The following is a 10,806-nucleotide window of genomic DNA, read 5'->3' as shown; positions in this document are numbered from 1 at the left end:
TCAAAACAAAACAATACAAAACAAAAGATCAGGCGTGGCTGCTGTAACAAAGATTCCCAACACACCTACGGCTTAAAGAAGAGAGAGCGTTGTTTCTCATGTAGTAGTTCTGGGCTGGGAGTTCTCCTCCATGCCATCACTTGGGGGCCCAGAGTTTTCCCTTGTGTTGCTCTGCCATGCCCTAGGATAATGCCATCATATGTGTGGTAGAAGCTGGGTTTCTATGGGTCTCAGCTGATCGGAGAGTTGTCTTGAAGAAGCAAATCTTGAGTGTTGGGTGGAAGAACAAATGACTGATTGGAAAAACCTGCACTGAGTGTCTGGCTCATGAAAGCTGGTGGGCAGAGACACCTGGGGGTGACTTGGCAGGGAGCTCAACAATTTGGGCTCTTTTTAAGGCCCTGGTCTCTCTTTTTTTAATATATTTTCGGTTTCCCCAGAAGCCAATTCTGAGGCAAGGATTAAAGTTCAAGTGGGGCTGGGCATGGTGGCTCACGCCGGTAATCACAGCACTTTGGGAGGCTGAGGCGGGCGGATCACAAGGTCAGGAGTTTGAGACCAGCGTGGCCAACATGGCGAAACCCCGTCTCTACTGAAAATACAAAAATTAGCCAGGCGTGGTGGCAGGTGCCTGTAATCCCAGCTACTCAGGAGGCTGAGGCAGGAGAATCGCTTGAACCCAGGAAGCGGAAGTTGCAGTGAGCCAAGATCGTGCCATTGCACTCCAACCTGGGCAACAAGAGCAAGACTCCATCTCAAAAAAAAAAAAAAAGGAAAGAAAAAATTTCAAGTGGATTGTTTAGCAAGCAATCCCAGAAAGTATCTGCAGGGGATTAGGGAGGTGTGACAGGAAGAAAAGTGCCCATGTGGGGAACAGAATCAAGGAAGTTACTGCTGTGGGTAACTGGTGCTTAATCGCCCTGGGCCCTCTGGGAGGCAGTACAGCACATGTCTCAGAATTATCCCACTGCAGATGCATAGGACACTGTCCGCAACTTTCCATCCATCATTGGTTGAAGGCTGCTGACATTAAGGCCCTTCCAACTTGCCCTGTGCACTGGCCAAGCATGCTTCCTGTGCCAGGAAAATCTCCAGAGGTTAGCTGTAAGCAGCTTTCAGCACATAGACCTGAAAGCCGGCAAAACCCAGTGAGATGATGATTGTGTCTGGTACAGGTGTGGAAGGGTCACAGCCCCTACCCGAAGACACTGGCCTGGGTATGGCCCTTCCATTCCCATTCCATAGGGAGAATTTAGTCACATTAACTAGAGGGGTGGAGAAAAGCAGGCATCTCAGCCACAATACTTCTGTGCAGCAGAATGGGGATGGATTATGGTGGACGACTGAAAGTCTCTACCATAGCAGGCAAAGTCAACTGACGTCCACTCTAGCCTTTTTTGCTCCCTCCTCCTCCCAACTCTATTCACCTGTCCTGCTCTCAGCCAGTTGCTAGGAAATCCAGCCAAAGTGCCCAAAATCATGACTTAGGGTTCTCAGGCTGGCAGCCCTGGAGCCTTGGGTCTGAAGGTGTTGGGGATGGAGACCCATGAGCTATTAACCTGTACCGAGTCCACCCAGCACTATCTGCTTTGGGTTGGTGTTAGTTTAGCACCATGTGGATATGTTGATGCTTGTGCTAGTCAGAAGTGCCTACTGGTTATTCGTTTTGGAGAATGGGATCTGTTTTCAATCAATGTGATTTATTTTGTGAATGTCTTAAGTTGGGTCCTAGAAGCGGAGTCTGAGACAAGGGTTCTGGGGTAAGTGATTTATTGAGGGAGGCCCTCAGGAGAAACCAAGAAGGAGGTGAGGGAAGCGAGGGAGGTACAGCAGAGGAAGAAACTCAGCAAAGATGCGGGGTCCGCTGATGTCCAGCCTTGGCCTGATTCCAGGCAGCTCTGGGTATGAATGGCACCACCAAAGTTGTCCCACCTTGAGGCAAGGGGGCCCGTCATCAGCTGTGGGCTACCCCTGGTCAGGGAAGGCATAACCACCGGGCATTTTCAGCAATAGCAACTGTGAGCTGTTCAGTAGTCAATGCTCTAAGCAGCTGCAGGCTGGCTCTCTAAAGGTCTCCAAGCAGAGGAAGAGAAATCATAGGGACGGATTCTTAGGGGTGAAAAAGACTGCGGTCCACAGAATCTGGCTACATCCCTCTGGAACATTTGCATTTTGATAAAGGACTTGCTTTTGGAGCTAAGGAGTGAATCATTTATTGCAAATTATGTGGCATTTTCAGAAGAAGTAAAATAATATATAGAAATGTATATTTCTATATATTAGGAAGATGTAATTAGGAAGAAATATATTAGGAAAATGTACATTTCACAAAGGAAAGTCATATCTGCAAACGAGTCCCTTATCTGCCAAGCCTCTCCTCTACCATTGTAATTAACCACTGTTATTAGCTTCTCCTGTAACTTTCCTGAGTTTCTTTACCCATGTATAAGCAAACACGAATGTGTGTATTCTTGCTGTCCACTGTTTCTTCTTCTTTTAGCATTTTAATTAGCAGATAGCATATTATACATACTGTTTGGCACTTTGCATTTTTCTTTTTTCTTTTTTTAAATTTTAAATTTTAATTGTTGTGGGTACATAGTAGGTGTATATGCATTTATCTTTTAATAGTACATCTAGTAGTTCTTTCCAAAATAGTACAAAAAAGTGTTCTCATACAAAAAAATTAGCCGGGCATGGTGGTGTGTACCTGTAATCCCAGCTACTCGAGAGGCCGAGGCAAGAGAATCGCTTGAAACTGGGAGGCAGGGGTTGCAGTGAGCCAAGATTGTGACACTGCACTCCAGCCTGGGCAACAGAGTGGACTCCATCGCAAAAAAAAAAAAAAGTGTTTTCATTCTTCTTTACAGGTATCTGGTATTGTATTATATGGATGTGCCATAATTTAGGCTATCAGTCTTCTATTGATAGGCAGTAACATTATTTCCAATGTTTTGCTACTATGGAGAATGCTACAATGAGTAATATACATATGTCATTTCATATAGCTGCAAATATATCTGTGGGATAAATTCCCAGAAATGCAATGGTTAGAGCTAACAATTTCATACAATTAAGGGCCATTTGTAGTTCCTTCTTCTGTGAACTGCTTTAATGCCCCTTTTTCCACTAGGGTGTTGGTCTTTTTCTCTGCCTAACTTCTAGGAGTTTTGGGGTTTTTTTCAAAGTATATCAGGAAGTTTGGCCCATTATGATGTAAGCTGCTGGTTTTTATAATGTTGATAGATACAGCCCAATTGCCATACCCGGAGGTTGTACTGTTTGTGATGTGTGAGTGTGCCCGTGACCTCACCACCCTGCCAGTGTTGTCTTGCTATGGTTTGGGATGTCTGCCAATCTGATATGGAAGAAATAGGTTTTCGGTGTAGTTTTATTTTATATTTTTGTTATATTTGAGAGAGAGTGAATGTTTTCTCATATGATTAAGGGCCATTGGTACAGTCTATGTGTGTGGGATTGGTTCCAGGACCGCTACAGATACCAAAATCCACAGACGCTCAAGTCCCTGATGTAAAATGGTGTAGTATTGGCTGGGCACCGTGGCTCACACCTGTAATCCCAGCACTTTGGGAGGCCAAGGCGGGCAGATCACTTGAGCTCAGGAGTTCAAGACCAGCCTGGGCAACATGGGAAAACCCTACCTCTACCAAAAATACAAAAAATTTTCCAGGCTGGTGGCACAGGCCTGTAGTCCCAGCTACTCGGGAGGCTGAGGTGGGAGGATTGCTTGAGCCTGGGAGGCAGAGGTTGCAGTGAGCTAAGATCGCTCCACTGTACTCCAGCCCGGGTGACAGAGTGAGACCCCATCTCAAAAAAAAAAAAAGGTATAGTATTTGCATATAACCTATGCACATCCTTCCATATATATATGTGAGTGTGTATATATATATGTCTATATATATATATAAAACTTCTAGGAGTTTTGGGGATCTTTTCAAAATATATCAGGAAGTTTGGCCCATTATGATGTAAGTTGCTGGTTTTTATAATGTTGATAGATATGGCCTAATTATATATAGATAGATACATACATATAGATATAGATATACACACACATAGATACACATACACACACACACACACACTCACACACACACATATATATGTGTATTTTTAAAGATGAGGTCTCACTATGTGGTCAAGGCTTGTCTCAAAGTCCTGAACTCAAGTGATCCTCTCGCCCCGGCCTCCCACAGTGCTAGGATTACAGGCATGAGCCACCACTCCCAGCCATTCCATATACTTTAAATCATCTCTAGATTACTTATAATACCTAATACTATGTAAATGCTATGTTAATAGTAGTTATGCTTTGTTGTTTTTTATTTATATTATTTTTATTAGGTTTTTTCCTTTTTTTTTTTTTTTTTTTTTGAGACAGGGTCTCATTCTGTTGTCCAGGCTGGAGTGTAGGGGCATAATCTTGGCTCACTGCAGCCTTGACCTCCCAGGCTCAGGTGATCCTCCTACCTCAGCCTCCTGAGAAGTTGGGACTACAAGCGTGTGCCATTACGCCCAGTTAATATTTTGTAGAGACAGGGTCTCACTATGTTACCCAGGCTGGTCTCAAGCAGTTCTCCGACCTCAGCCTTCCAAAGTGCTAGGATTACAGGCATGAGCCACTGCTCCTGGCCCCAAATATTTTCACCCTGTCGTTGGTTGAATCCACAATGTAGAACTCTTGAATACAGAGAGCTGACTTTATAGTCCCCTTTTCTGTGAACTGCCTGCCTGAATGTCCATTTTCCCACTGGGTTTCTGCCTAGCTTGGTCTTTTTATTCTGCCTAATCTCCAGAAGTTTTGTTTCTTTGGTTTCTCTGTTTTTGTTTTTGTTTTTTTTTTTGAGACGGAGTCTCGTTCTGTCGCCCAGGCTGGAGTGCAATGGCGTGGTCTCGGCTCACTGCAACCTCCGCCTCCCAGGTTCAAGCAATTCTCCTGCCTCAGTCTCCCAAGTAGCTTGGATTACAGGCGCCCACCACCATGCCTGACTAATTTTTGTATTTTTAGTAGAGACGGAGTTTCACCCTGTTGGCCAGGCTGGTCTCAAACTCTTGACCTCGTGATCCGCCCGCCTCGGCCTCCCAAAGTGCTGGATTACAGGCATGAGCACTGCATCTGGCCTGATTTTGCTCATTCTGTTTTGTTGTTGTTGTTGTTGTTGTTTTTGTGACCAAGCAGAAGTTTTTGATTTTTATGTACTTTGAGTTGATCCATCTTTTTCTTTCTTTCTTCCTTTCTTTTTTTTTTTCTTTGAGTAGAGATGAGGTCTTGCTATGTTGCCCAGGTTGGTCTCGAACTCCTGAGCTCAAGCAATCTGCCTGCCTTGGCCTCCCAAAGGGCTGGGGTGACAGGTGTGAGCCACTGCACCTGGCCCATCTTTTTCTTTAATGGCTGCTGGAGACTGAGTCGTAGCTAGAAAGGCTTTCCTACTCCAAGGCGACATCAGAATGCTACGGGGCTTTTTTCTAGGACTTGAATGGCTTCATTTTACCACGTATAAATCTTTGATCCGCTTGGACTATTTCCTGGTGTATAGTGGGAGGTATGGATCCAACTTTATCATTTTCCAGATGGCTGACAAGAGATATTTTTTAGCAGGGAGCTGGTCCAAAACACACCAGAGAACACTTTCTTCAGGAAAAGGTCACATGCCTCAGCAGAAGGTGTTGCGAATTATAGTAAGGAGCAGTTTTCTTTAATTAGCAGTTTTCTTTAATTCATTTGTTCAACAAATATTTTTCAAGTGCCCACTGTGTGCTAGGTACTTTTCTAGATACTGAGGCTAGAAAAAATAGACAAAAGTTTCTGCCTTCAAGGAACTCACATTCTCTTGGAGGGGGGTGTGGATAGACAATAGAGAAGCAAGTAAATACACATTATGTTAGACTCTATAGAGAAAAATTAAATGAGGTGTTCTGGTTACTATGACTGTGCAACTAAATGGGCCCAAACTTATGGATTCTGTGGGTCAAAGATTTGGACAGGGCCTAGCATAGGGGCACAAAAGCAGCTTTCCCTGCCCCACCATGGCTGGGACCTCAGCTGAAAGACTCAAAGGCTGGGGCCTGGGCTGCATCTGAAGGCCCATTCTCTCGTGCACCTGGTAGTTCATGCTGGTGGTTGGCTAGGGGCCTCAATTCCTCTCCAAACGGACCTCTCCTTATGGTCTCCTCTCTGTGTGGGCTGGTTTGGGCTCCAAGGACATGGTAGGTTCCAAAGGAGAAGGTCCTAAGAGGAAGAGTCAGGTGGAGGCTGTGTCACAAATTAAGAGCTGGCCTCAAAAGTCCTGGAGCGTTGCTTCTGTCACAGTTTGCTTATTAGAAGCCAGTTACTAAAGTCTGGTCCATATTCAAGGGGAGAGAAAGAAAACTCTCCTGGCCAGGTATGGTGGCTCATGTCTGTAATCCCAGCACTTTGGGAGGCCAAGGCAGGTGGATGGCTTGAGGCCAGGGTTCGAGACCAGCCTGGCCAACATGGTGAAACCCCATCTCTACTAAAAATACAAAACTTAGCTGGGTGTGGTGGTACGTGCCTGTAGTCCCAGCTACTCAGAAGTCTGAGGCATGAGAATTGCTTGAACGGGAAGGTGGAGGTTGCAGTGAAATGAGATTGCGCCACTGCACTCCAGGCTGCGTGACAGAGTGAGACCCTGTCTCAAGAAAAGAAGAAAAAAAGAAAACTCTTGATGGGAGAAGTGGTTCTAGAAGAACTTGTGGGAACATACGTAACTGTAGCCATTGTTAGAAAATTTAATTTACCACGTAAGAGAAGGAGAGCTGGGATGAGGTGGAGGTGATGTTGATAGAGATTGGTGTCATTTTGTTTTGATTTTTTTGAGACAGGGTCTTGGTCTGTCACCCAGGCTGGAGTGCAGTGGTGCAAACATAGCTCACTGCAGCTTTGATCTCCTGGGCTCAAAGGATCCTCCTGCCTCAGCCTCCCAAGTGGCTAGAACTACAGGTATGCACCACCATGCCCAGCTAATTTGTATGTATTTTTTGGAGAGATGGGGTCTTGATATGTTGTCCAGACTGGTCTTGAATTCTTGTCCTCAGGCAATCCTCTGGCCACAGCCTCACAAAGTGCTGTGATTACAGGCATGGGCTACCGTGCCCAGCTGATGTCATTTTTGTTGTTGTTAGAATAACTCAGGAAAATAAAATTCCTGTTTATTGTTGGATGACATTGTTTCACACATACCTCAAATAGGCAAAAAATAAATAAATAAATAAACAGCAACTTCATAGACAGAAAAGGAAAAAAAAGAAACCTTTTATCTTTGGCCCTTTTAACCATCTCATACAAACCAACTACTTACAGTACAGCTAAGTACGTACACAAAAAAAATTACTGGAATGCTCAGAATAAGATTGTTTTTCTGTTGTCATTTTTGCTTTTCTTACAAGGTTTTTTCTCCTTTGAGATTATAAGGAACATGGTCACACCACAAGTGAAGTTAGAAGCAGGACAGAGAACGCTCTGAAGGCTGGTTTGGTCATCTGAGATCATTAAAAATGGCTGACCCTAACAATATGTACAAAAATACAAAATGTAAATTAAAAAATACAGACAAATTTCCTTTTTAAAGTATTTTTAAGGGAAAAAGCAGGGCCTTGGGAAGTTTTGGTTCTTTTTTCCTCCCCTGTTGCAAATTCTCATGGTTTGGGTTGGGTGGTGGAGAGCGCGTGTCATCTGCGGGTGGCACTGCCCGCAGTGGGTGGGTGAGCAGGCCTCAATACTCAAAGGTGACCACATGTAGATTCTGAGACAGGAAGTGGAGGGTGAATAGGTCACCCTCCTAACGTTTCCTTTTTTGCTGTCTAGTCATCCTCGTCGGTCTTCTGCTTCTTGGTATTGGCATCGTCATTCTCATCATCTTCAGCTGCCCGCTTGACCTAGCAGACTCAGCTTCCTCGTCTTCATCTCCATCCTCTTCCTCACCATCACCTTCTTCTTCCTCCTCGTCTTCCTCCCCACCTTCTTCCTCTTCTGCATCTACTTCACTGTCAGCCTCCTGCTCCCCATTTACCTCATTAGCCTTCCCATTAGCAGGGGTGTCTCTTCCATTTTCCACTTCTTCCACAACTTCCTTCTTCTTTAAGTCCTTGGTGGTGATTTTGGAGCTGGTGTCTACGGCTGCGTCTGACATGGTCCAGCACGCCAGTTATCCGATGCAGGGAATTAAAAAGAAAGCGAGAGTTCAGGGACTCTGGCGATAAAGTGGCCGGAGTCCGCGGTGGTAAAGGCGGCTGCGGCGAGCAAGGAGCTGGACAAGGAACAATGCAAAGATGGCTTTTCAGAGCAGCCAGTGGGTGATGTCATTTTTTTATATGGGAGTCAGGGACATGTGACCAGAAAGGAGTGAAAGAAGAAGCCCTGTCCTTACATGGGAAGCGTTCCAGGCAGAGGGAAGAGCAAAGTTGAAGGCCAGGCTGAAGTGGGAGTGTGCTTGACTTACCTGGAGAGCGTGAGAACTGGTGTAGCTTACGTGGAGTGAGAAGAGATGGGGAACATGTGGATGAGGTCAGAGCGGTTGCAGGGAACAGATTGCTGCTGTAGGCCATTTTAAAGACTAGATTTTCCACTGAACGGCCAAGTATTTTCAGCAGAGGAGTAACATGATCTCACTTATTTTTAACGGGCTTACTCTGTCTGCTGTGAAAACAGATTTGGGGGTAAGAGGCAAGTCTAGAAGTGGGGGATCAACTAGGAGGCCATTGCAAAGATAAAGGCAGGACACGATGAATGCTTGGACCAGGATGATAGTGGAGGAGGTGAGAAATGGCCGGATGCTGGATATGTCTCTTAAAATAGAGCTAACTGGATTTGCTGATGGATTGGATGTGGGTTAATGGATAGACCATACAACTTATTTGTCTGGAGGAGGTCAGGTTTATATAATGAATTATACAGTCACCCTAGTACTGAGAAAAAGAGAGGAGCCAAGAATGACTCCAGACCGGCATGGTGGTTCACACCAGTAATCCCAGCACTTCGGGAGGCCAAGGCAGGAGGATTGCTTGAGGCCAAGAATTTGAGACCAGCCTGGGCAATATAGCAAGACCCCGTCTCTACAAAATAGTTTTAAAATTAGCCAGGCACCTGTCACTAACCTGTAGTCCCAGCTACTCGGGAGGCTGAGGCTGTAGGATCACTTGAGCCCTGGAGTTCGAGTCTAGCCTGGGCAGCATATGAGACCCAGTTTCTTGAAAAAAAAAAGAAAAGTGTTGTAAGGATTGTTACAGATATCGCCTGTTGTCAGGTGGTTTGCTGGCACAGCTTGGAGAGCTGCTGAGGCCCACGGGCCAGCTTGTCCCTGCCATGCAGCCCTAGATGGCTCTGCTCTGAAACATCGTCCTGCTGACCCAACCACATTTGCATTTTGAGTTTTCTGTCCTCTCCTCACTGACAGCTGGCAGTTTCCTTCTTGTCCCAGGCCTCTCCTCCTTTAATCCAGGGCTCGCCAGGCTATGACTGCTTGGTAACTGACTTACCGAGTACACCAGGATCATAGGTGAATGAGGGGCTGTCCTGTGACTGTCGGTCATGGCATGGGCTACTTTGAAGGCTTTTTTTTTCTTCTTCATTTTCCCTGGATAATAGCTTACTTGAAAGCAACTTTTGGATAAGTTGACTGGAACTATAAAAATTATTTTTTTGGCTGGGCGCGGTGGCTCACGCCTGTAATGTCAGCACTTTGGGAGGCCGAGGGGGGCGGATCACAAGGTCAGGAGATTGAGACCATCCTGGCTAACATGGTGAAACCCCGTCTCTACTAAAAATACAAAAATTAGCCGGGCGTGGTAGCGGGCGCCTGTAGTCCCAGCTACTCAGGAGGCTGAGGCAGCAGAATGGCGTGAATCCAGGAGGTGGAGCTTGCAGTGAGCCAAGATCGCGCCACTGCACTCCAGCCTGGGCGACAAAGAGAGACTCCGTCTCTTAAAAAAAATAATAATAATATATATTATATATATATACACACACACACATATACGTGTATATATATATACACATATATACATATGTGTGTGTGTGTGTGTGTATATATATATATATTTGTTGCTGTTGTTATTGTTGCATTAATTCAGTCATGCAGTTTTTGCTAGAGGCCCCATATAGTGTTAGCACCAGCTGGGGTTACAGAGATGGGCTGGTTAGTTCAGTACAACAAATACTATTTAATGGTTGTGGGCCTACGGATGAAACAGACAGACATCCCTGTCTGTTTCAGGTTTACATTCTAGAGTGAGAAGGTAAACAAGACAATAGGGACATCAGCAAAATATCAGGCATGCAGTGGTGCCGAGTGCCACAGAGAGACCATCTGGCAGAGAGGCAGCCAGAGGGTGTTGGGAGCAGGGGCTGCATTTGAAACAGGGCCATTCTGGGCAGCATGCGAACCCAGCAGTGGGGATGGGGCAGGGATCTGTCCCCAGCTTCGGAACCCACCAGTTATGGATCAAGGCAGGTCCAGTGCTTCTCATCCCACTAGGAATAACTCCTGAATCCCTCTCCATGGCCTGTGGCCGGGACAGTCTGGACCCTGGCTGCCTCCTGACCTCGTCGTTTCTCTCTCCTCTCTGCTGTTCAGCTCCCGCTACAGTGCCCTGTTTCTTTCCTTGCTGCTCCCGCAGCACAGCCCTGACTCAAGGCCTTTGCGTGTCCCCTCAGCGCTGCAGGGCCCACTCCTTCTTCTGTCCTGGTCTCTGCTTAGCCAGCACACGGTCAGGGAGGCCTGGGTGGCCAGCCCGCGAGGAGCCAGGCCTCCCAGCACCCCTTCCCTT

At 46.0% G+C, this 10,806-nt stretch overlaps 1 pseudogene; it reads right to left on the bottom strand.

The window, feature by feature from the left end:
• Positions 1–7,842: 7,842 nt before the first annotated feature.
• On the bottom strand, positions 7,843–8,171 carry LOC129021518 (prothymosin alpha-like; annotated as a pseudogene).
• Between the last annotated feature and the right edge of the window lie 2,635 nt (positions 8,172–10,806).

Source organism: Pongo pygmaeus, chromosome 21 (assembly GCF_028885625.2).
Source record: "Pongo pygmaeus isolate AG05252 chromosome 21, NHGRI_mPonPyg2-v2.0_pri, whole genome shotgun sequence".
NCBI classification, from domain to species: Eukaryota; Metazoa; Chordata; class Mammalia; order Primates; family Hominidae; genus Pongo; species Pongo pygmaeus.
This window is presented reverse-complemented; position numbering and strand designations above follow the sequence as displayed.